Raw genomic sequence first — 23,018 nt, forward strand, 5'->3', positions numbered from 1 at the left:
AACTGAAAAACATTCACCTCTTTCTTGTCTCAGTTTAAGGGCTTCATTTTTGTTGTTTTTTAAAGAGTTAGTCAGACTGAGGATTCTCCTGAGAATCATCTCCCCTTACTAATGAGAAAACCAAAACTATTCCCCCCCCACCATGAGAGTTCTTCTAGCGGAAGGACATGGCTACATTGGACTTGAGATGAGGGGTTTCAGATATCCCACCTGCATCAGGCACGCATCCTTTTGTTCATCCTGCTCCCTGTTGTTATATTTATTGGCAAAAAGGAAGGACTGCTCTGTAGGAATTTTCCATCCTTTGTGGCCACAATTTTATATTTCTACCTTGCATATATATGTCTAGGAAAATCAGTGTCTTTTTTTTTTTTTTTTTTTCCCTGACCAAATCTCTTTTTACAAAAAAGGAAGAAAAAATCTTGCTTTGTCACAAAATTACCCAAACAGAGAATGGATGTACACTGGGTGCAGTTTTGGGCTGTTGAAGCAGAGACAGAAGTCAAAACATGATGAGGAATTTTGCATCTTCTTTTGCCTTCCTAGCTGCTGGACTATTCTGGGGATGGGATTGTCCTCTGGCGTAAGCAAAACAAGCTTGGCCATACCCAATTTAATGCAGCACCTGCTAAAAGGAACATGAAGTTGTTTAGCATTTCTGCATCAGCTTCTTCTTCTGCCAGCATTTTCTATATGCCAGCACTTGTGAAGAGGTGCCTTGGAGGGCAGTCTTAATCTGTCACAGTTTTGCAGCAGCACATCTTCCCTGAGAAAGTGAAGAGCTGTAGGACTGCCTCGTGCCACATTAGTGCTTTACATGATGGCAGTGCAGGGAGGAAGGTCTCACCCTCTTCTTCATGCTTGTAAGATGCTGACAATATCCAGCTAATCAGTAACACCTTTGGATTCACTCATTAGATGCAGGACTTGGACTCAATACTTCCCATCTCACACCCCAAAATTCTGTACAAAGACCAGTGGTTGCTTTCATCTCATTGTGCACATGAAGATGGAGACAGGGACTGTGAGGCATCCAAGAAAACAAAGGGAATGGTGACAAAACCAGGGCTAGAAACAGTGTTTCCTGACTCCCAGGCTAATTTCTGGAGTCATGATTTTGTTTTCTCCCATTCCAGAACTGTCTTACAAAATTGTACCTCCTATGCCATCCTCTTGATATACTAAGCAAAAGTTTAATTGAGTCCTTTAAATGATTTTCCAAGCTCAAGCAGGTCTTCCTTGTGGGCAGTGAAACTTCAAAGGGGCAGGACAAGTGTTGTTGCTGTACCCATGCTTATCAACGTGTCAGGTTGGACCAGGAACATTCTGTAAAAGTTATTCCTCATTACGACAAATCCTCTAGTTAGATTACAACATTGACAAATTTTTACCAGACTTTTACTGCCAAGTTCACTAGGAGCACATCTGGAACCATTAGAGGTTGCTGCGTCTGGCATATCGTGTTCCTGTTCCATTTAGGGCCGGTTGGTCATCCCAGGGGGAAATCCTAGCTGCAGTCCGATGTCCTTCCCCACCAGCAGTGCACACGTATCGCCCAGGCTCCTTGTCCTCTGTCTCACAGACTCAGTTTAGGTCCATAAGCTGGATTAAAGATGTGCAGCACTGCTCTATGTGTTAGTTAGCTAACGGATCTGCTTGAGGAGTGTGTGTGTTAATGTGCACATGTGTGTCCAGAGAGGTGAGGAGAAGGTAAACCATGCCCTAAGTCCCAGGTGCTGTGCACCACAGGAAAAGGAGCCTGACAGGACTCTGAGACGTCCCTCAGTGCCTCCCCCTGACCCAGGGCAGGATCAGTGCTACCCAAACCACTCCTGCCAGATGTTTGTCTAGTCCCTAAAAACTGCCAGTGAAAGAGTTTCCAAAACTCCCCTGGAGAATCAAGTGCTTAACTCCTCTTACTACACAGTTTCTCTTAATATCCAGTATCTTAAATCTTCCTGCAACTTAACCCTAGCCTCAGTGCACACAGAAAAGTTTTTTTTTTTTCTGTTAGCTAGAGGGTGGCTGAGAAGAGTATTTGAAAAATGCTGCCCTGTCACTTCCTTTCTTGTCTGCCCCAGACTAAACAAATCAAGGCCTCTTATGCTTTCTTCATACATCACGCTTGCTAGCTCTGTGGTGATTTTGGGTGCTTTGCTTTGGACTATCTCCAGGTTTTCCACATGCTTCTTCACAGTGGTCAAGGCCAGGAGCAGCACCGCAGCGGAGCAGAGGATAAGGTGATTTCGTGTGGCTTCTACGTGATGCTCCTGCCTGTAACTCCCAGCGCCAGGCGTGCTTTCCCTGCAGTCATGGGGTGCTGTTCATAAGCCTGGCCTGCTCCTACACTCCCATTTCTAAAGACAGGCGCTATGCTTGCCTTCTGCTGGTCTTGTAAAACTTCAGCCATCATCTGTGCCGCCTCAAGGAAAGCCTCTAATGGGTCTGTGATTAGTTCGCTGGCTTCTCAAAATTCTCTCAGGTGCAATTCATCTGGCCCAGCTGACAAGAAAACATCTTAACTTATCTAGTCTGTTTTTCCTCTAGTCTGTCTGTGATCATTTTAACCATCTGATTATGTTATCTTTCCTAGCAAAGGCTGCGGCAAAAGGGCATTGCACCCATTAACATTCTCAGTGATTCCTGTGGATAGACTTCCCTTGCACTGAGCAGTATCTCCAATTTTCATTGTTATCTCCATGCAGTTCCTTCCGTCCTTTCCTCTTTTCACTTCTTCCTTCCTTCAAATGTTCTTCTGCTGTACCTCTCAGGGGACATCAAAACCACCTTTGTGCATTTGGATTTTGCCCCTATGTGCTTGTATTTCATCTCTGGTAATCAGAGCTGATTTGTGCTCCCCATGGCTTCTTGTCTCTGAAGCCAGTGAAGGCCTCATGATTTAGCCATTGGCTCTCTTTCTGGGCTAGTTTTTCTACTTTATAGGGGCAATTTATGCTTGTGTCTCGTTACTGTTCCCTTAAAGACACAAAACTTCCCTGCTATCTTTTCACCCTGCAGTTTTGATTTGGATGTAGTCTAGTATATAGAGTTGCTTAGCTTTTTGAGACTGGTTTCGTAAATATAGTTCCCTTCTCTGTTCCTCTTCTTTCTCTTCTCTTCCTGAGATAGGTGAGCATAGTTGTTTGAAGATTTTTCATGTAAGTCTACAGCCTCATAGCCTCCGATGCCTTGCTGTGGTACCATGTGGCTGACGCTGGGCAGCAACTGACCGAGCACCCTCCTACAAGGGCCTAACATCTCATACAGCAGGTCAGCCTGAGATGGAGGAGAACTGCAGAGGTTTGCCAGGAAGGCAGACTTGTAGATCTGGGAATATTTAGGTAAGATTTCTTTCTGTAGATTTTTCTCCATCGAGATGAAAAAATCCAGAAGATAAGCTGTTTGATTTATTGTCCTGTTATGTATGAAAAGATTATCCTCCGTTGCCTTGTTTGCAAGGGAGATAGGTACTAGTTTGGTTGTTAGCACTGCTGATAAATGGCTGCTGAGAGGGAGTGCTTGTGCCTGGCATTCCCTCTGATGTTTTATCTTTTGTATTGTCCGTTCTCCAAATCATTAATGCCTTGCTGATGTTTGCACTAGATGTGAGGCTAAGGTGCCAAACATGCACAGAAACATGAAGGCTGTGGATGAGCACTGGGGTGTGCCAGCAGAGGAAGATGGGTCTGTATTGCCCATGGGTACAATGTGGTAGCATCTTGTGGACAACTGTAGTTGGCCCAGATATTTTTTCTAGAATACAGTGGAAACCCAGCAACAAAATCACCCGGAGATGGCTTGAGATGGACCTTCCCTGCATGACCTGGGGCTGAGCTCAGGGGGTCCTAGAGGCAGTAGTAGAGGTGCACAGGGTGCAGGTAGCCCTGTGCCCACAAGAGCTCACCCTACCAGAATGGACACCAGCACCTGAATGCCAGCTTTCTCAAAAGCATTCTGGATACCCAGGCTTCTTTTTATATTGGTGGATCAAAGACCTATCACTCTGCTGTTGCGTTACATCACAGGTTTTGTAATGTTTGTGCTTTTGCATCCTGCAGTGCCAGAATTGCTCATTCTTTGAGGTGTGAACGGTTTGGTCTTGGATACATGGAGCTGTACGGTACAGATACAGCAATGATAATGTTGCTTCTCCACCCATGAAGAAAAATTTCACAATTTTATTTTCAAGTTTGTCTCTGCGTAGTGAACTTCTCTGAACTAAAAGTAAAATAGCCATTCCCTGCTGTGCCTTTGCCATGTATGCACTGGGATACTCACTGCCTGCAACAACCTCTTCTTTCCTTTACTGCAAAGTAAGAATCAGCAGGGGAAACTTTCAGAACTGCTCTGGCATACGTCTTCCAGAGATGAAAAAAAGCTCTAAGTTTCTTTCTTCTTTGCTTCGTCCAGACACAGCAGCAATTTTCTGACCATGAAAAGGGTGTGTTCTGGTACCTACCCAAATTTAGAAGGAATGGCACTTCTGCCAGTTGCGTCTGTAAGCTTTCAAACATCTAAGCACCAGAAGAAACGCAGCTGAGAGCAAATGCTGCAAAACAATGCTGAAAATGCTCTCCGAGTTCAGTGAAAGTGCTTGTTCCTGTTGGGAAAATTCTGAAATGAATTAGCAAAAACTTGCAATGAAAAGGAAAAGCTTTTGCATGCATATCTGAAGCGATGATGGCATGCAAGAGACAAAAAAGGACAATTTAATCACCGTCTGCTAACCTGAAAAAAAATTGCATCATGGCTAACACGTGGTATGTCATTTTGGTGGCTTTTTTTTTCTTTTTCTGTGCTTTGAAGAGAACTTTGGGGGAAAGGAGCAAATATGTGACAAGCAGCATATGCAAACTGTAAGGTGGAAGTGGTAAATGAATAAGACCACATTTGGAAGAGGCAGATGGTGCTTTTCTTGATCATATGGTAGCACTGGCAACAGAAATGTTTTGGAGTTAGGGAAGCGGGGAGGCCAGACGCAGTTCCTAAATGCACGATGATTTATTTGTAGAACATGCAGAAATGCAGGGAACAAAAACATTAAACAGCTCTTGGAGACGTGCATGAACATAATACATTTACATGTGGTTTACACTGAACTCCTGGCAGCTCACATGGGATCTTTGATTATGAAGTCTTGGTTTGGCTGATGACATCTCCCAGCATCTCTTGTTGCCATTGCCTGTTTCTCCTTCTCTGGTACCTGTTCAGCTCTTGGTGTGATCCCGTGTCAGCCAAAATTGTGCATTCAAAGCCTTATCTCTGCTCATGGTATTTGTATTCTGGTTGTTTGTAGATTAACTTTCAGTCTGCTAGACATTTATTCTGATGAACAGGTGCAGCCATATGCCTGAATGGCCAAGAGCCTGGATGTTTGGCTAGCTTATCTTCATGCTGGAAGGAGGAATAGTGCAGTCCAGGCATATAAAATGGATAAAATCTCATCGTGTGCTCAGGAGGAATATATAATGAAAAGTATGATTTATAAAAATTAGCTGCTGGAGGAAATAACTTTCTGCAACTTCGTATTTTTATAATTACTTAAGCAGCAATTCATGTCTGTTACTACTGATAATACGTAATCACAAGGGCCTTTTGAAGAGCAGTGCAGCAAGAGATTAATTAAACCTAATTACCATTTGTTTGATTGTTATGTTGTTCTAGGAAACTTTGCTTTTCTGCTTTTTACTGTAGCATAAACAGTAAATCTTAAATCCTTTTAACTGCTGAGTGTCTGAGTATACAAAACTAAAATTTTGTAGCAGTACATGAAAGGTACATGGTGCACAAAATCCTTTCTAGAATATGGGAAACAAATGCTTAGAGTTTAACACTAAAAAAAAAAAAAAAAAAAGGCAAAACGTTTATGTGAATATAGGAGGTACTTTTAAAAATTCACTTGTCTTTTTTCGTCCTGCAAAGATGATAAAAGCACTGCCATTTCACAGCCTCCTGGAAGGAGACAAAGCAGACCTTCTCAGTTGACAGGGTAAGAATAATTCTGCTACAGCTACAGTAAGAAGTGCAGGATCCATAAGCCTGACAGACTCAGGGCTGTGAAGAAAATCTGTTCGAAAATATACAAGTTCTGCTCACAGTTATCTTAAAATTTAACAGAAGATTGAATATTCAGTGTTTTTGACTTTCACAGCATGGAAAAATTAGCCCTTGCTATTGTTCTGTTCCTGATGGAGAACACGTTTGTTTGTTCTAAGTATGAATCAAGGGGAGGCCTGAGAGGATGCTTATGAAGACAAAATGCTTTTGAAAACTTCCCAGTTCATAGCTTTGCAGAAGATGAGATGCTGATGACATGCTTCTCTACAGACAACGATTATATTAAGTCGTAGACCTCAGAGGTACACCTCGGGTTACCTCAACCTGTCCCAGCAGCAACCCCGATGGAGTGAGCAGCGTCCCCCCTCCTCACCTCTCATTGTCACCCCCTGCAGACCCCCCTGGGTGCTGTGGTGACGCCTGCCCCCTTCCCTAGGCACCCCAGCGGTGTCTCAAACCTCAGCCCTGCTCTGAGAGCTGTTCACCATTGTGTTGGCTCGCCCTTGCTCTTTGACAGCACAAAACACATTTCCCTCTTTCCTAGATTTCCTGCGGCTGGCAAGCCTTTGGTGCCTTTTGCAGCACCAGCTTGAACTGATTTTATATTGAGCGCTGATTTGGCAGCAGTGTTGGCTGGATGGGGCTGCGTGTAATGATCCTTCCAGGGCTGTGCTAGATGAATGCTGAAAAGTTAATCCGTTTACCTGGACTGGAAATGCAGAGTTTCACTGAGACCTGCTCTACATTGCTTGTAGAGCAGTAAGTTAGAAAGTTGTGTTTAAATGCTAGAAAACTTGTTTAAAAGTCACTGCGTGTCACGGGCTTAATTCAAAGAGAAGTGTGGGATTTTGATCATACTGGGAAACCGTGCAAGAGCTGGCCCAGTCAGGAGTGAGTAGCAGGGATGGGAAGGATCAAGAGAAGAAGCCAGACACATCACCGAGGCTGTGCCAGGTACAAGTTTGGTGGGACCAGGATTGTGGGTGGTAATGAAGTATACCTTCTCCTCTCCTCATTTGAGGAATGAGGAGTATTTCAGACAAGCATTTTGCTTTATCAAACTGAAAATTACATTTGTGGTCTTCTTTCTTCTTCATTTCTTCCTTTTCATTTCTTTTCCTTCTCCCTAATCAACCAATTAGCTTTATTAAGTGTATCTTCTCGTCACTGCTATGTGAGTACTTAGCCACCTTTGCACTGTTCACCTTCAAAGCCAAATATTTTGGGTCCTCCAGCAGGCCCAGCTGGCTGTGTGGTGCCATGCTGCCATCGACTCGGGTACTTGAGGTTCTTTGTCTTGGAGACTTTTCAGATGTTACTTAATGCCAACAGCTGAAAACGTGGAGATTTCAGCTGACTAAGTAGTACAGAATCAAGAGTCTTAGTTTGCAGATGATTGACCTAAAAGATACCTTCGAATGGGTCCTTTGAGCTCTCAAGTTTATTTTTGTTTCTGTGCAGCTGGTGTACATGTGTTTCTTTAAGACCACATGTTAAACTTCTCATGAAACATTAGAAAATGCACTGTACATCTTACGTAGTTGTTTACCAAGTCTTAGTATCTTTATTCCTCCAAAAATGAAAAAGTACTTTTTTTACCTAATTTCTCATAATCGGTGGGCCTGTATTTATTTCTTTCTTTTAATGAAAGGCAGTTAGGTAACCTCAAAGAAGACTTCATATTTAATAGACTACAATTTATATCCTTTAAAAGTTCAGAACAATAAGGTTGTGTGGTGTGGAGTTTGTTTTGGTTTGTTTTTTTTCCAGAAGGCCTGGAAGCAGTAATTAAAATCCTGAAGCCACTAAAGCTGATGGCAAATTTCTGTGAGCTCAGCGGGACCAAAATTTCTTTCCTTATTCCTGGCCTGTATTTCATGCCAATCATCATCCTTGATGGACTGCAGGAAGTTGGAAAAGCTTTCATACCGAACACTTTGGTGGCCACCATACTACAGAAGCGGTCATGAAGACTGACAGCCTAAAAGAAATCATAAAAATTGATGAACCAAAGATGTAAACAGTTACTAGCAAAGACGCTTGGCACAGGCTTAAGCAGTTCAGACATAACTGCCCGAGTATTTCCTCCTAGTGCAGCCATTACTTTTACCGAAATTGCCTTCAACTAAGCTTTGTCAGCAGCTGTTACATGGTGAAATTGGTCCATGCAGCTTCTGCTGTATGAGTAAGGAAATCTTTCTTTGTGTTTCAAATGTTTGAGATGAGATCTGAACTACTTCTGAAGCTGTTTGTTTGCAGCTTCTCGTGATAGACCAGCCAGTCGGTTTTGGTATCTCAGAGATGAGAGCTCAGAGTCATGCAGAGATATTTTCCAGAAGAACGTATTTCTTTAAAAGCAGAACCATGTAGGCAGGTAATGCTGTGTTAAACACTCTGTGAGCTGCTCCGAGTCTGCGTGTTCCACTGTACGAGCTTCTGTGCCCTTCAGCTAAGCTAACTGGTTAGTTTCCTGATGGTCTCAGAAGACCAATAAAATAAAATAAAATAAAATAATACTGAATAATTGCGAAGAAAAGTCAAGTACTGTATTGTATTTAAGTTGAGCCTCTTCATTTTGCAAGTACGGTAAAGGTTGCACCCCTTCCGTAATGACACTCATTCAAACTACATTTCTGTTAATGTCAGTCAAATTCTCTGATTAGTTTATAAATTAAAACATGCGTTTAAGTTTCTTGTAGTTAAACATACACCAAATCTTGCAGAAAGGAGGTTTTGGAGAAATCAGGGTTGGAATAATTACATCAAGAGTTGCCTTTAATTAAGCAGCTTGATTGCTGTTGCTCTGATGTGTTGCACACCAGCTTAACCATCAGTGTTTGAAAGGCTCCCCACAGCATTGTTGGCTTTTGCTTCACTGCTCGTTAAGGCAATGTTTCTGGGGGGATCGCAAGCTCCTAAAGCCCCAAGAGATCATGACAAGGGGACTCTCTGCCTTCCCTCTCAGTAAATGCCAATCTTGCACAGCTACTGCCGTCAACTTCCAGTTGACGTACTAGGGGCCAGATTTGCTCTTTGATCTTAAATGTTTTGCACTGCTCCAGAGGTCCCCTGACTAACTATAACCTTCTCTTAGTGGAACATACACCATCTGCTTTGATATAGCAGTGAATATGCACATAAAAATAATGTCAAAGTATGGATGTTTATAAGGCTGGCATTGCATATCTTCAGACCACAGAAATACTGTATATGACATTATTAATAATGCATTAACATAGAAATGTTTACAGAATATTAATAATGAAAGACAAGGATAAAATAATTACAGGGATTATGCAGTTTTCTTCAAATCAAGCATGTTAAATGATAATAAACCGTAAATTCAGGGTTATAGTCACCCTTGGAAGTAATCTGAGCATGTAAACAGAAGCAGTCTTAACTCCCTTTGGTAATGGCATGAAATGAAATTGGGGAAAAAAAGAAACTTTAAAAATAGGTTTAAAGTCAATGTGGGTTTGCAAATGCTTTAAGGGCAATCAAAAGTGTAGCATGGAATAAGAGCAGTGCTGAGTTACAGTTGTTTGAATGCTTAACTATGCAAGCATTATCTAGTACATCTGGATTTAAGTATAACCTTAACTCTGATTTGATTCTACTTTCAGTCTGGCAAACTTTTGGCAAGTTTGTAATATGTCGATAAACAAATGGACAAATGTCAAGACCACAGACAGGGAGACATTGAGTACAAAGTTAGGGACGGAGGGAAAGTCATTGCTGTTTTTTTTTTTAATTTCTGGGAGAAATATTACAGGTGTGCGCACAAATTTGGAGAAAGAATTGAGCTCTCAGAAGCTTCTGCCATTCCTTGCATCCCAAGGCAACCATTTATGAGCCAACTATTACGATCAAATGAACAAAAATGAAGCAGGATATACTATCGTCCGCTATTCCATTGTGTTGTTTGGTTGGGGCTTTTTTGTTACTTTTAAATTTCATAGACTTCTTCAATGTTTGAAGAATATGCATAGAAAATCTGCAAGAACAGAGTAGAATTTGGTCGGTGTAACTTGTGCACAATGTTTTCATAAAGGAGGAGACTATTTTCAGATTTTAGCCTGTGGCTTCTTTTACAGAAGAGATTGTATTTCTAGAAAAGCCTTTCTGTGAAAACTGCAAAAAATGTTCAGTGCAATCAAAAAAAAATCATCTGGGAAAAAAAAAAAAAAAGGAAGAAAAAAAAGAAAAAGAAACAAAAGCCCAAACAGAATCTGTTTCTGATCATGTTCATGAAATGTAAGGTCTGATTGCAACAGTTCTTGACCCAGACACAAACAAACACTGCTTCTCACTTTAATTTAATTTTGGGCTATGGCTGGAGCACCACCTCCACCAGGGAATATAACTCCCCCCCTTGCTACAAACATGCAAAGTAAAACAGCATGACTGCAGAACCACCTAAGGCATGGACCGTACTGCATCTTAAACAGCCTTTGTCCTTATCGCCTTCGATACACACTAGACAAGGCCAGTAGCTGGTAAGTCGGTGTCACACTCAGTCTCACCAAACTGAAGGCGCATAGTGTGTGTCTTAAATTAAACTCAAGTTTTGAAAATTTTAGTCTTATAAACTCTTCAAGCTGATCAGACACAAAAGCATTCATGAAAAATTCCTCACATAAAAGAGGGAAAAACAGCAACTAAATAGCTAAAAGTATTGTGCATCCACTGGTGGAATATGATAGCTGGGACCTGCTCCGGCTCCCATCCCACCCGGTGGGAGGGGTGGTTTTCCCCGTATTTCTGTGAGAGCAAAGCTTGTGCCACAGGAGACTCCTCATGAGTGGTTTGATGTCCACACAGGAGACACTTTGTGAGTGATTTGACAAAACCTCAGCTAGGATTTGGTCATGTCTGGTGGACCCTGAAAACAACAGGTTTCAATCAGCTCTTGTTTGTTCAGTGCTATACGCTTACTAAACAGCCCGCAATGTATTCCAAGCTGTTGTGTCCCAGTGCCTTACAGAAATCGAGGTAACGTAAGCAGGGAGCAAAAGGCATTTCACGGGTTGGTGTTCTGGCAGGCAGGGTTAGTTTGGAGCCTGCGTTTTCCATTTCGGGGAATACCTAAGTAGGAAATGAGGGTGTTTGTATTCCATCCTGATGGCCAGGAGATGCGTGGCATGGGGATTCACCTCTGCTGGTGGCTGCCACACGTGTCCTGTCCCCTATGGGGCAGGTGCCATCCTCCCCGCAGGCTCCCACTGCGCCTGCTGAAGGCTGACAAGTGATCTTGTAGCAGCGCTTTGGGACCAGCACAAGGAAGAGCTCTGCAGAAGGAAAACAGCGCCTTGGACTTGTGTAAGTGAAGATGCAGGGTGCTCTTCTTGAGCAGATCGGTGCCGCTCCCTTATTTTGGAGACCCTATTTAACTCCCTGTTCCTAATGGAAGTCTTTCTCTTCCGAACCATCCTTAAATAAGTTTTGAATTGCTTTCCAGTATTAGCCAGTCATCTGTGTGGTTCCCACCTTTCAGCTTGCTTAAATGTTTGGAGTGAAGCCTTTCTATAACATGATTATCTTAGAAAATTTCCTCGGAGCAGAATTACTTATCTCTGGTCTCACTAAGTCATAATTCTTCAAAATGCCTGCAAACCTGTCATGTCACAACAGAGGTACAAAACAGCTTTACCTTGGGGTAAAATTTGCATTTCCTGAGCAGTGGTAGGAGATCTTTACTAGCTCTGGGATGAAAACAGATCTCACTTGCTTCGTTGTTTTCCTTCCCATCCTTGGTGAGCTGTGGAGGAGGTTAGTGCTTCTCAGCTGGACTTGTTTGTACTCGGAAACAGGGAAGGAAAGGGAGGAATTCCATTGCAACCTATAGGCAACCTACAGAATTAATCAATTTTAACTCTGTTCACTAAAACAAAAGGAGGGGGGATGGTTATCTGAAACCTAGGTCTGCCCAGCAATTAGAGAAATAAATGGGAGAAAGCTATCAGATTCTTTGGGGTAAAAAATACTCTCGCTTACCACTGAAATCGATGACAGCATGCTGCAAAAATTGAGTATCTCCTGGAATTATTATGACTTTAAAATGATCTTTTTCACTTCTTTTATTTTGTGAAGTGCTTTTGGCCGACTTTTTTTTCCCCAGAAGACCATTCACAGTCCAAAGCCAAGCTGCCAAGGGAATATCTCCTTTCATATTAATATCAAAAGAATGAAATGATAGCAGTGCTTCCAATAGCCAGCAAAACTTCCTTGAAACCCAAAAACCCAAGCTCAGCAGCACATGAAGATTCATGTTTTAATATGGCGCTGTCCTGTGAGCCTCCTTTATTTCATACCCTGGGATCCTGGCATTCGGCTGTTCAGACGGGATTTGTCCCACTCGGTAATGGGTTCCAGCTGCTGTCTTGGCACCCTTCGTCAAGAGGTGTCGCTTGGTTCCTATCTCGGAGTGGCCTGTGCCAAGCCGCCTCGCAGGAGAGCAGGCTATCCGTTGCCTCTCTTGGCACCGAGGTCTTTATTTTAGCAAAATGAGGTTGTGATGATTTACACCAGTGGAAAGAAACAGCGCTTTTGAAGGAACCACACTCTATTGTGTGAGGTTTGTTCTACAGAAGGAGCAAAATATTATGCAACGGGCATTCTTTTATTGTTTTTCAGTAAGAAACTGGAAAAAAATATATGGCTTTTTGTCAGATGTGCTGAGCACACATTGAACTAGAAGCCCAGTTTTGCCTGCCCAAAAGCTTCAGAACACAGCTGTGCTCTTCACAACAAGTCACTGCAGATTTACCCTCGCAGTTTTGTGCTGAGACCATCATATTTAAGCACACACCTTAGTGTGCCGTATGTGCCTCAAGTAATAGCAAGCGATTAAAACAACATCTTTATCAAAACATTCATGCGGTGATGCGTTGCTTTGGTAAGAAATTCCTGTGCTATTAAAAGATTATTTGAAAGGGAAATGGGCTATTGAGTTTTCTGAATTTTCTCTCTCCTAGAACTAATATTTTAAAGTTAAATACTGAACTTGGTTATGGAGGATTGTTTCATTTTAACGGTACCACAGGGTTTATTTTAATGTAATTTCTAAGTTAATTACAGCAAACTACATCTTCTGGTATACTTCCATTTAGTATTAACTGTAATAAAATAGTGGGTTTATTTAATGGAAAGGAAGATTTTCTTTTCCCTGCCAGACAGTGCAGCACATGCCAAAGGAAGACCAGTTCAACGTTTTTGAAATCTGAGAAGAAACACCATTCACAGTTGTTATTCCATTACCTCTGTCATCTTTGTTTGTCTTCATGAACAGGGTATTTTTGTTTTGCTTTGTTTTGTTTTTGAGATTGAAGTTGAAATTCACTGCTCACAGGGCTTCGTATGGAAAGAGGTGGTTATTATTTATGCAACATGAATACCCACCAGACCATGGAAACAGTGCCACACGGGGACCATGACACCCATTTTGAGAGCCAAATTTTGTTTTTAAGCATGATATGACCTTTAGGTACTTCTACAGATCGGCTGTAACTGAGAACAAAATTTCTCAGTAACCTCTATCCCCAGAATTAACATCATGAAATCTCATTGGTGTAAAAAGGTTTTTTGTTTGTTTGTTTGTTTGTTTGTTTTTGTTTGGTTGGTTAGTTTTTTTTTTTTGTTTTTTTTTTTTTACCAACAAGAATGGACAAAATAAGCAGATAAATTGGTCCAAATTCAGGATGTGTGCAAAATCACCAAACTTCAAGCTCAAATGCAATGAGAATAAGAGTAATAAAGAGTAGTAGTATGTCAAAATCTGAAGGGAAGAGCCTTTCCCTCTTTATTGTTAACATAGCCTGTTGAACATTTGGGGTGAGAGAAGGCAGCCTACCTGCGCTCCTCTGCCCAGGGGCTGTATGAGTGGCTTGGCTCTTGCACAGCCAGCAGCCCCTCACTATGCTGGTGCAGCACACACAGAGCCCCTTCACTTGCTCCAAAATAAAGCACGTTCCCAGCCAAACACAGGGTGAGAGTGGAAAAAGCTGGAGGAGGCAGCAGTGAATGTAGGAGTTGGGTTGGGTTTCCGTCTGCTGCAGTGGGTTTTGTGGCACAGGGAGATGCAGTTTTGTTCTTAACATAGTCCCGTTGAACATGTCCTGCTGAAAGCCTTTGCCACCATGCCTGTTATCCTCGGGAAGACTGAGGTCAGGGAGATCCTGCTTGTTGGTTTAATGTATGGGCACAACGGGTGGAGATGGCTGCTCAAAGTACACAGGCTAGTCTGGAGCAACTACCCGTGTCTCCTCATATTAGATGTGCTGTCGGTGCTCAATTGGACGAGGGGAAGCTCTTGTCAAGTCCCGTCACCGTGGATGTGGCTCGGATGGACAGGGGCTGCCTCTTGTACCCCAGCACTCCTCGTCGGAGGTGTGGGAAGCGTGGCTCTCTGCTTGCTCAGCAGGATCGTGTCACTCGGGGGGAGGCTCCGGAGACATGACCTCTGTAGCCTGTGCGCAGCACATTGCATTCAAGCAGTAATTAGCAGCGGTGTGGAACTAACTTGGGGAACGCAGGAACAATGCCATGGCCCAAGCTACTGCCTTTTTAAATTAAATCAGTGTCTGGGGATAGTTACCGACTTGTCTCTTCCTCTCCCCCTTCTGCGCCTCCCCTCCTACCCCCATTGCAGTATTTCTAGACGGAGTTTTAGCAAAGGCTGCAAATAAAAACATTTTTCCTCTGCTGCAGACACAACCGATTATGGGTGTACAATGGTAACTATATTGTTGTAGTGGAAGTGAAACGCTCTGCTCTGTTATCAGCTTTGTTATCAGCCCTTACAGTTCTTATGGGATAGTATTTCTGTAGCATTAGCAGCACTGTATATGCAATTGAAAACTAGATGCAGTAAATTATGGCTGAACACCAGCAGTCCAAAGGTTAATTTGATTGTACAAGTACAACCTCAGAGTTATGCATAAACATATGCTCTACATACTTATTAACGAGCAAAGTCAGACTGGCATGAGTTTCGTTATATTTATATTTCCTGAATATTCTTCAAGAGTTTACATATGATCTTCAGGACAGATAACGCAGAGATCTGTTTTCAGGAAATGCCTATTTTAACCATAAGGAAAATAGCAGGATTGAAATTGTTAGCTTGAAGTTTGCCTGTTTTTCAGTTAATGGAGGGGTTGATAGGGGTCTGAAAGAGTGCCAGTAACTTGTGGTTGGCATCACCCTCAAGGCTGTGTGTGTTTGGGAAAGGCACAGAGAAGGAAACCTGTGAACCCTAAAGCATTTGCAAGTTGTAATCAGATGTACAGCTGTGAGGGAGTACTTCAAAGAACCTCCTCTGTGCATTTGTATTTCAGTGCAACTGCCTACAGCTTGAGACAAGGCTCTTTCAACGCATCCACCTTTCTGAAATCGTGGTTGGATCATCTCCCTCCTTTATGCCAAAGGAGTTGGATAGCTAATGCAGGGTGAAGTAAAGCTCCTCGGTTACATTTCTTCTACTGATTTAGAGCATTTTGCTGTGATCTCTTGCTGTGGGGTAACCTTACTGGATGAAAGGATAACCTTGCTGGATGAAAGAATTTAGCCTCACATTTGTCTTCGTGTAGCCTCAGAGTTTCTTCATCATATCTGATTTACTGTGTTACTACATTATTATAGCTTGGCATATTTAAATCCAGTTTAGTATGCACACAGCTCATTCAGCCTAGGTGTCTCATTGTATGCTTAAAATTTGGCAGTGTCCAGGTGCCCTGGTGGTTAATTTTGATGAGTTAACACAGAAACCCATCAAAGTGAAGATAAATTATACTCTTTCTGCCAAGAAGTAGTACCTTGGTGAATTAAAGCTACGCAGATTTTACAAGCAGTGGCCCTGCTCCAGTGTTGAGCCCAGATACAAGGTCGGTGCCCAAGTGGTAAAATAAAACTTGTTTGCAGAGGCAGTTCTCAAAAGTGGTTGTCCGCAAATGCTACAGGGGAATACTGCTTTTCAGATACCTGTTCCCTACAAACTTTCTCATATAATTCAAAATAGTAATAATAATAATAAAAAAATAACAGACGTTCTCAAGTATCTGAGGAATATTTTTGAGTAAATATAGATTTTTCTTCCTTGAGAGAAAATGGTTGGTGGGGAATCACTACTGCAACTGGCATCCTGTGTTGCAAGGGACGTTTGCCCTGTTGTTCTCTCTGTACATTGGTTAGGTTATGGGACTGCTAAATGTGGATCCTATCTTTCTGCAGGATGTGGATCCTAAAGATGACATTTTCACTGATCTGTTCTTCATCTTCAATGTTTTGAGATGGTTGACATCAGCATGTTGCATGTGTAAGAGCGAGCACTTAGGCATTGCAAATGTTGTCAAATATCATTTTGAAACCCCCTTGAAAGGGCTCAAACATGTTTATTATAAACTGTGTCTCCATGTTATCCAATCTGAGCATGGAGCACTGGCATCGGTTATGCTTTGTGATACAAGCCTGCTCGGGTGGGTGTGAGAAGTGTGGAAGGCAGAAAATGGGGTCACCTCTGTGCCTGCAAGCCAGGAGCAGGCAGGATGTGTGAGCCGTGGGCAGGCAGCTTTCTGCTGGGGCAGGGGAGCGGTTAATTTAATTTGGGAGAGGAGGCAGCAGCTAGAAAGCAAGTGGTTCCATATACTATCTCTGTTGTTATTGCCAGTTCAACTTAATTCAATTCTGATAATGTCGACAGATCTCTCTGTACAACATCTTTGGGCCGTATGGAGCTAGTCTGGCAGCTCCCCCAACCCAAATGGGTGTCTGGCACTATCCATCATATTGCTCATGAGGCTCAGACAGTGTTTTATCCAGAATCCTGCAGCAGCCTCAGCATACATACACTACTCAAAAGTAGATCTTGCAAATCTGCAGTGGTCCTGTTTGTACGACGATTGCTCCATGCTGGCCTTCAGCTGTGTCGTTGTGGAGAATTTGGGCCCATGCAGGGCACTTCCCAGCAAATTTGAGACATGTAGGCATCATAGAGAATAGCATTACATTTCTTCAGTGCAGCTGCTCCTGATTTTCTGTGTTCATGTTAAGGGGAGAATAAAATATGGCTGTAGAAAAGCACTGCTGAGATTGTCCACTCCCTTGCTCATCTCCATCAGCAAATAGATCATTCACCGAGGGAAGAGGAGAGCCTCAGTTCTGCTCTCCTGGCCGACAGCTTCAAATCTAAACAAAAGATTGATCAGTCTTCTGTGCAAATGAAAGACTATGTACGATTTAAATGAAGACTTGCCTGTTGGGAGGAATATTCAAATGTATCAAACTGAGACTAGGCTGCCTTTTTTTAAAAAATATTCTTTTAAGGTTTTACATTCTTCCAAAATACCTTTTTCTGATGCACTCACTATGTACCACGTCTATTTTTAATAGACATACTCCACCTATATCACTCAGTTGTCTTCATATGTGATCCAGAAATGTTCATATGACTAAATTTTGGACATCGTATTGATTTCCATGACAACTGACTGTAATATGGTAAACAAAAGATTAATTGTTTTGTTGTGGGATCAAGCAGATGAGGAATTTAGATCACATGAAGAAGAAGTGAACTGCCTGTGCAGAATATACATTAATTGCAAAATAGCAAAGAAATAGCTAAATATGTTTTTCTTTAACTAAACCTTCTAATTTGTCCAGCTTGTTCCAGTGTGAAAGTCGCTTTCTGAGAGAAGATAAACAAGAATATCAGTTAATTCCTTGTGCAAGGCTAAAAAGCTTATCTCATGCAGTGGTCAAGCTTCTCAACTTCAACTGGCCAAACATCTGCAGTCAGACAAAGGCAGCTGTCCTTCATGACGTTGGATAAACCCACACATCTTGTGCTGGGCCCGTAGCAAAAGCCAGCAAGAGTGAAAAAGCTGGCAATTAGCTCCAAAAATATCATCGTGCTTCTATTTGTGAGCACACAGTGCCTTCTTGTGGACAAAAGGCATCACTGCTAGATGGAAGATGTAGCACAGCTGATGTTTCCCCTTCCTTTTGTCCCAGGCAACCTGGGGAGGAAACCCAAGGAATGTGGAACGTGAGTTTGGGTCACAACTTGCAAACGCATGTGGGGGGCATCGAGCTTGTCACACATCACAGCTTCCTGTAATGAAAGCACTCTTTAGAAGCCTCCAGAAATGAGATGAACGTAAGGTTTGGCTTTCACAGCACCAATAATATTTTTCCATTTGGTTTAGTTTTGTCCAAGAACAAGACGCGGTCTCGCACAATGATGGATGCAGCAACCCCTTGTCAGGCAGACACACACACATGTGCACAGACGTGTGCCGGGCTAGGCGGGTGGGACAGAAGAACACCTTCTGTCAGATGGTATTTAAAAGGCCTCTTCTCTCCCCACAGCCAGATGGACACAACCATGGCCATCTTGGTTACTCACACCAATGCCAAGTGCCATGGGGAAGCGGCTGGCTGCGGGATGAGGCCTGGGCCGCCCTGAGGGGACACGCGGGGCCTGAGGAGCAGAGGGAAGCTGATGGCCGCAGGGAAGGGGTGAATCCCCAATGCCCCCGTCTCATCGCTGCATCCTTCTCGTAGCGTGTTTGTAGTAAATGCCGGACGCTTCCTCTTCAGCAGATCCTGAATGTTTGCAGGACTCAACTGCAAATGTGTTTATTGCTGAGATGAGGCTCGCGTATGAAGTCGGTTCCTGACTTTGCAGCTTCTTCCGTGCAGCCAGGATCAGGCCAAGTGTGGTGGAGTGCAGTCTCGTGAAGGCCTCTTCCTGTCATAAATAAGATTACTTTCATTTCACTTGTGGAGTGTGTTATTCCTCAGAGTAATGAATTTCCTCTGTGCCTTTGAGCACATAAACATGGTTTTCATTAGGTTTCTATTAAAAAAAAAAAAAAGAGCCTGAGTAAAATTAATAAGAAGGCTATTAACTCCATAAATGCAGATGTGTTTTTACTGTATAACCGTGTTGGAAGTAAACAGCTTCTCCTGTGAGTGCAAGGACTGCAAATTGCATAAAATGAAATAATTCTGAACTGGGTTCAGCTTCCAGAGAAAAGAAAGAGGTGGAAAACATGACTGTTCTGAAACTAGTTTCTTAGGAGGAAAAATAGACTCCGATTAAATGTAGACAGACAAATAGCCTCAGGCATTTTACTTAATATGTAACGTGTGTGATAATAATAGTTTTGAGCCATATATTTAGAACTAGAATTACAGCTAGGAGTTGGAGTATTGCTGTTTTTTTTCCCTCACCAGATATGTCCCTGCAGTTTGCAGAATAAGGAATAGCGACATTTGCAAATATTACACTGATAGACCCTGTAACTCATAAAATTTTCATGTACAGTTTGTATTTGTGGCTTGAGATCTCTGTCAAGTGGTGAATCACTACAGCATCATTGCGGTTTTCTTTTTTTCATAGTTACCAGTATTTTAAACATGGAAACAAAAATCACTATGCATACAAAGTAAGGCTTTTTCAGAAGCTCAAACCCTTGAATGGCTGCTGTGTCTTTCCACTCTCCCAGTCAAATACATAGTAAAAGGAAAAAAAATCAGTCAAGATAGAACACGCGCTCCTTGCACTCCTCTACCTTAGTTTTGCTTTGAAGAATCAGGATCACTTTCTTGCTACTCAGATCCTACACAGTAGATGAAACTTTCTCAGAATGAAGTTGCTAGACTTCAGCAAAACCTTGGTGCCAAGAAATACAGCTTGGCAGCTAATTAAATTTCGAAACATTGCCAGCCTATTGTGAGTAATTTCATATTATACTGTAGACTGTTTTAAGCCTTGATTTCCCATAAAATCAAAATTCTTGAAACTTCTTGTACATAGCTTCCAATTTCATTCTGCTTAGGCAAATTTAATGTGAACAACAACAAGGCATCACATGGTAGTCATTATTCATGATGCTAATAAAAAGACAGAGTCTGCCAAGACTTTTTGCTTGAGCATAGAAAAACAAATGTTTCTTTAGCTTATCAAATGGCTGTTTTAAAAATAAATTATCTTATTTTTCCTTTTTTCTTCTCAGTATTTATATCCCCGTAAAATGCAGTAAGGAAAACTGCATTTTACCTGAGAGCCTTTTTTAGTTTGATGCCAAACCTTATCATTATTGTTCCTTGTTACAGTGCAAGTGTTGCACTATTGTTACCGTAACAGTGCAGATATTTTTAATGTAAAATGCTAAAGATTTATTTAAAGAACCAGTCTCAGTTATGGGTGAACATTTTTGATTGTAACCTCAACAGCAAAGGCAGAGAACTCTTAAATACTGGCACCCATTTCCCTTAGCTGTCGGGCAGGAAATTGTTTGGGGCTTTTGGGGGGCGAAGGGAGGTAGGAGGAGGTGGCGTGAAGATAGAAAGCTCTGCACATTAAAAATTCTGTCTGGCTGTTTAATATTTGCTCAGTAGTGTGCTGTTCCCTAATCAAGCCCCTGTAGACTGTAAATCATGGCCACTATGTCACTGTTTTGATTGGAAGCAAGAGTTGTACCATGGCAAACCTCTAGGGACAGCAAATTTCTGCAGATGTGGAAAGCTGGAACTATTTGCCGTTATTACTAAAGGAATCTCAGAATTTTTCTTTTCTTTCTTTTTTTCTTTTTTAATATAAAGATGTAGTGAAATTCATAAGGTGCACAGAGATTTAGTATGAAGGTTTTATAGCAAGCATGGCTTATATTAATAGTGCTCTGGTAATAGAAACTGAATTGTTCTAATTGTCAAAACAGCAAACATGTACAATTATAGCCCCTTTCTCACCTAATGCCTTGTGCATCTTAGGAAAAAATATATGTAAACGAGCATATATTATTTCTAAATATATAAAATGTCAATCAAGTATTTGGGGCTTCAGTAGCATATCTTCCTGTTGCATAAAAGCATAGGTTTTACTTCTAGAAACATCCTAGAAAATTGTACTATAATTTTGTTTTCAAGAAGGTGTTTAGAGTTTTTATGGGGGCTTTGACTTCTGAACTACAGCCAGTATAAAGGGAGACTGAGGGCAGAAACGTTAACTTCTCCAGAAGTGCAAAGTAAATACCTGAGTTTATTTATATACCGTTTATCACAGACAGGTCTAGAGCTAGACGATAGCTTTCCATTAGAATATTCTCTTAAAGATGCTCTAAGTGCTTCCCTGTGACCAAATTGAAGGGCTGCAGAGGAAATGTGTTTCTGACATATGTAAATCCTCTATCCTATGTGCACGGCCTTCTTGCAGGATTGATTGTAGTATTATTCCCAGATGCCCTGATCATATGGTAGGGCTTGATTAAGTAAAGTAATAATGTAGTCATGCTGGGATTTTTCTAACAGTAAATCTGATGCTCTGGTACACCAGTCTGAGAGAGGGGGAAAGCAGAGGAATTTGGACAATAGCATGTGTATTGACACGTGGCTTACACCAGCACATAAGGGCGGGTATGAATCAAAGTGAAATATGGATGCAGAGAAAATAATTCCTGTTGGACTAGAAGATGGCCTGATCGTATTTAGATGTCTGAAATCATTCTTTGTACTTACTGCAGAGGATGGTGTTGCAGTAGGATGTATCTCAGATTCCTGCTGATATTTAAGAGCTCCTCTGCTGCATGAACGTGTATGTCTCTTGGCCACTGCTCTTCTCTCTTCTCAGTGGTTTTCCCTGTATTCTTCTTTGCACCACTTCACCTTTAAAAGCAAACTGCACTACTTCTGCAAGACTGGCCATAATAAATACAGGTCGTTTGGAGAAGGGGTCAAGAAGGGCTGGAGGAACAAATCGACCCTTCCTGACTGTACGTGGTCTCGAGCCAGCTCTGTAGGGTTGGCACAGAACTGAGCTGAGCCTCAAGTGTGGGGTCATCTGCACATAGCCTATCTCAGGGCCTTCCTGCAATGACACCATGGCAGTCCGGCACAGAAACCCCATCTGAGACGTGTTTTATTGTCTGTGGTAACTGCAGGTAGGCAGAATTTGTTGCTGCTCATTGGGTATTCACTGCCTTTTCCAAATATATCAAAGAGGTAAGTTTGCACACATGTACACTTACCACTCCCCATCTTTGCAGCAAATGCTGGTGAGACCGATGGCTGTTCCTGTGAATTTCAACAAGGAAAAAGAGGGCTCACACCACCTTGCTGAGAAATGTGTTGTGAATTAGTTACTACAAAGTTGTTTATGTAGGGTAGCAAAGTGAATATTAAGGGAAAAAGTATCCGAAATCCATCTCCTGGATGTCCTTGTTGTAGCCTCAGTTATCTCTCTGTAGCCAATTATTGTCCCTCTCCATCATTTTTAGAGCCTGGATTGCTTTGTTTTTCTTTACATCCTTCCTTTCCATTCTGGCATCACAGTGAAATTGTACAAAAGAGCCAGGTTGGACATGCTGGTGGCATTCCTAAATCACCTTTATGATGTCAAAGTTAAATCCCAAACGTTGTTTGCTATATAGAAATATATCCCACAGTTATTTATTGATTTTGAACTTGCTGTTGTGCTTTGCCAATGAGCATAGTGGGTGCTTTACCTCCTGTCTTGCGTGTATGGTGAATGTATTTAACATTAAGTACACAGAAATCTGCTGTCGGTCCTATTTGCAGTAAAGCTCTAAAGCTATTCAGCAGAGTTGGTTTTCCCTGTGCTTTAATAAATGCTATTAACTTCAGTGCCAAAGTTCTCCAACTCTAATTGCAGGTCACAATTTGGACAGCCTTGTTTTGGACGTCTGAGTCAGTTGGATTGTCTCCTGCAGTCATTTCATGCTCTACCTAGTGGCACCTGTAAGGTACAACCACATGCAGCCGTGTGGAGTTTCCCTCTGTGGCTGAAAACTACGTATCTAAGCCCTGCTTCTCTCTGTAGGACAGTATGACAAGCAGAGGCTCTCATTAAAGAGGAACACAATTACTGTTTGGAAGTCTAGGCAGATACTCAGAATCAGCTGAGGCTATCTTGGACCTGTTGGACTGTGCAGTTACCTAAATAA

At 42.0% G+C, this 23,018-nt stretch overlaps 1 protein-coding gene across 1 annotated transcript in view; it reads left to right on the plus strand.

Annotated features, from left to right (window-relative positions):
* The window catches only part of SCFD2 (sec1 family domain containing 2), a 193,194-nt gene that overhangs the window by 124,199 nt on the left and 45,977 nt on the right, over window positions 1-23,018 (plus strand). The window lies entirely within an intron of this gene.

This window comes from Oxyura jamaicensis, chromosome 4 (genome assembly GCF_011077185.1).
Source record: "Oxyura jamaicensis isolate SHBP4307 breed ruddy duck chromosome 4, BPBGC_Ojam_1.0, whole genome shotgun sequence".
NCBI lineage: Eukaryota > Metazoa > Chordata > Aves > Anseriformes > Anatidae > Oxyura > Oxyura jamaicensis.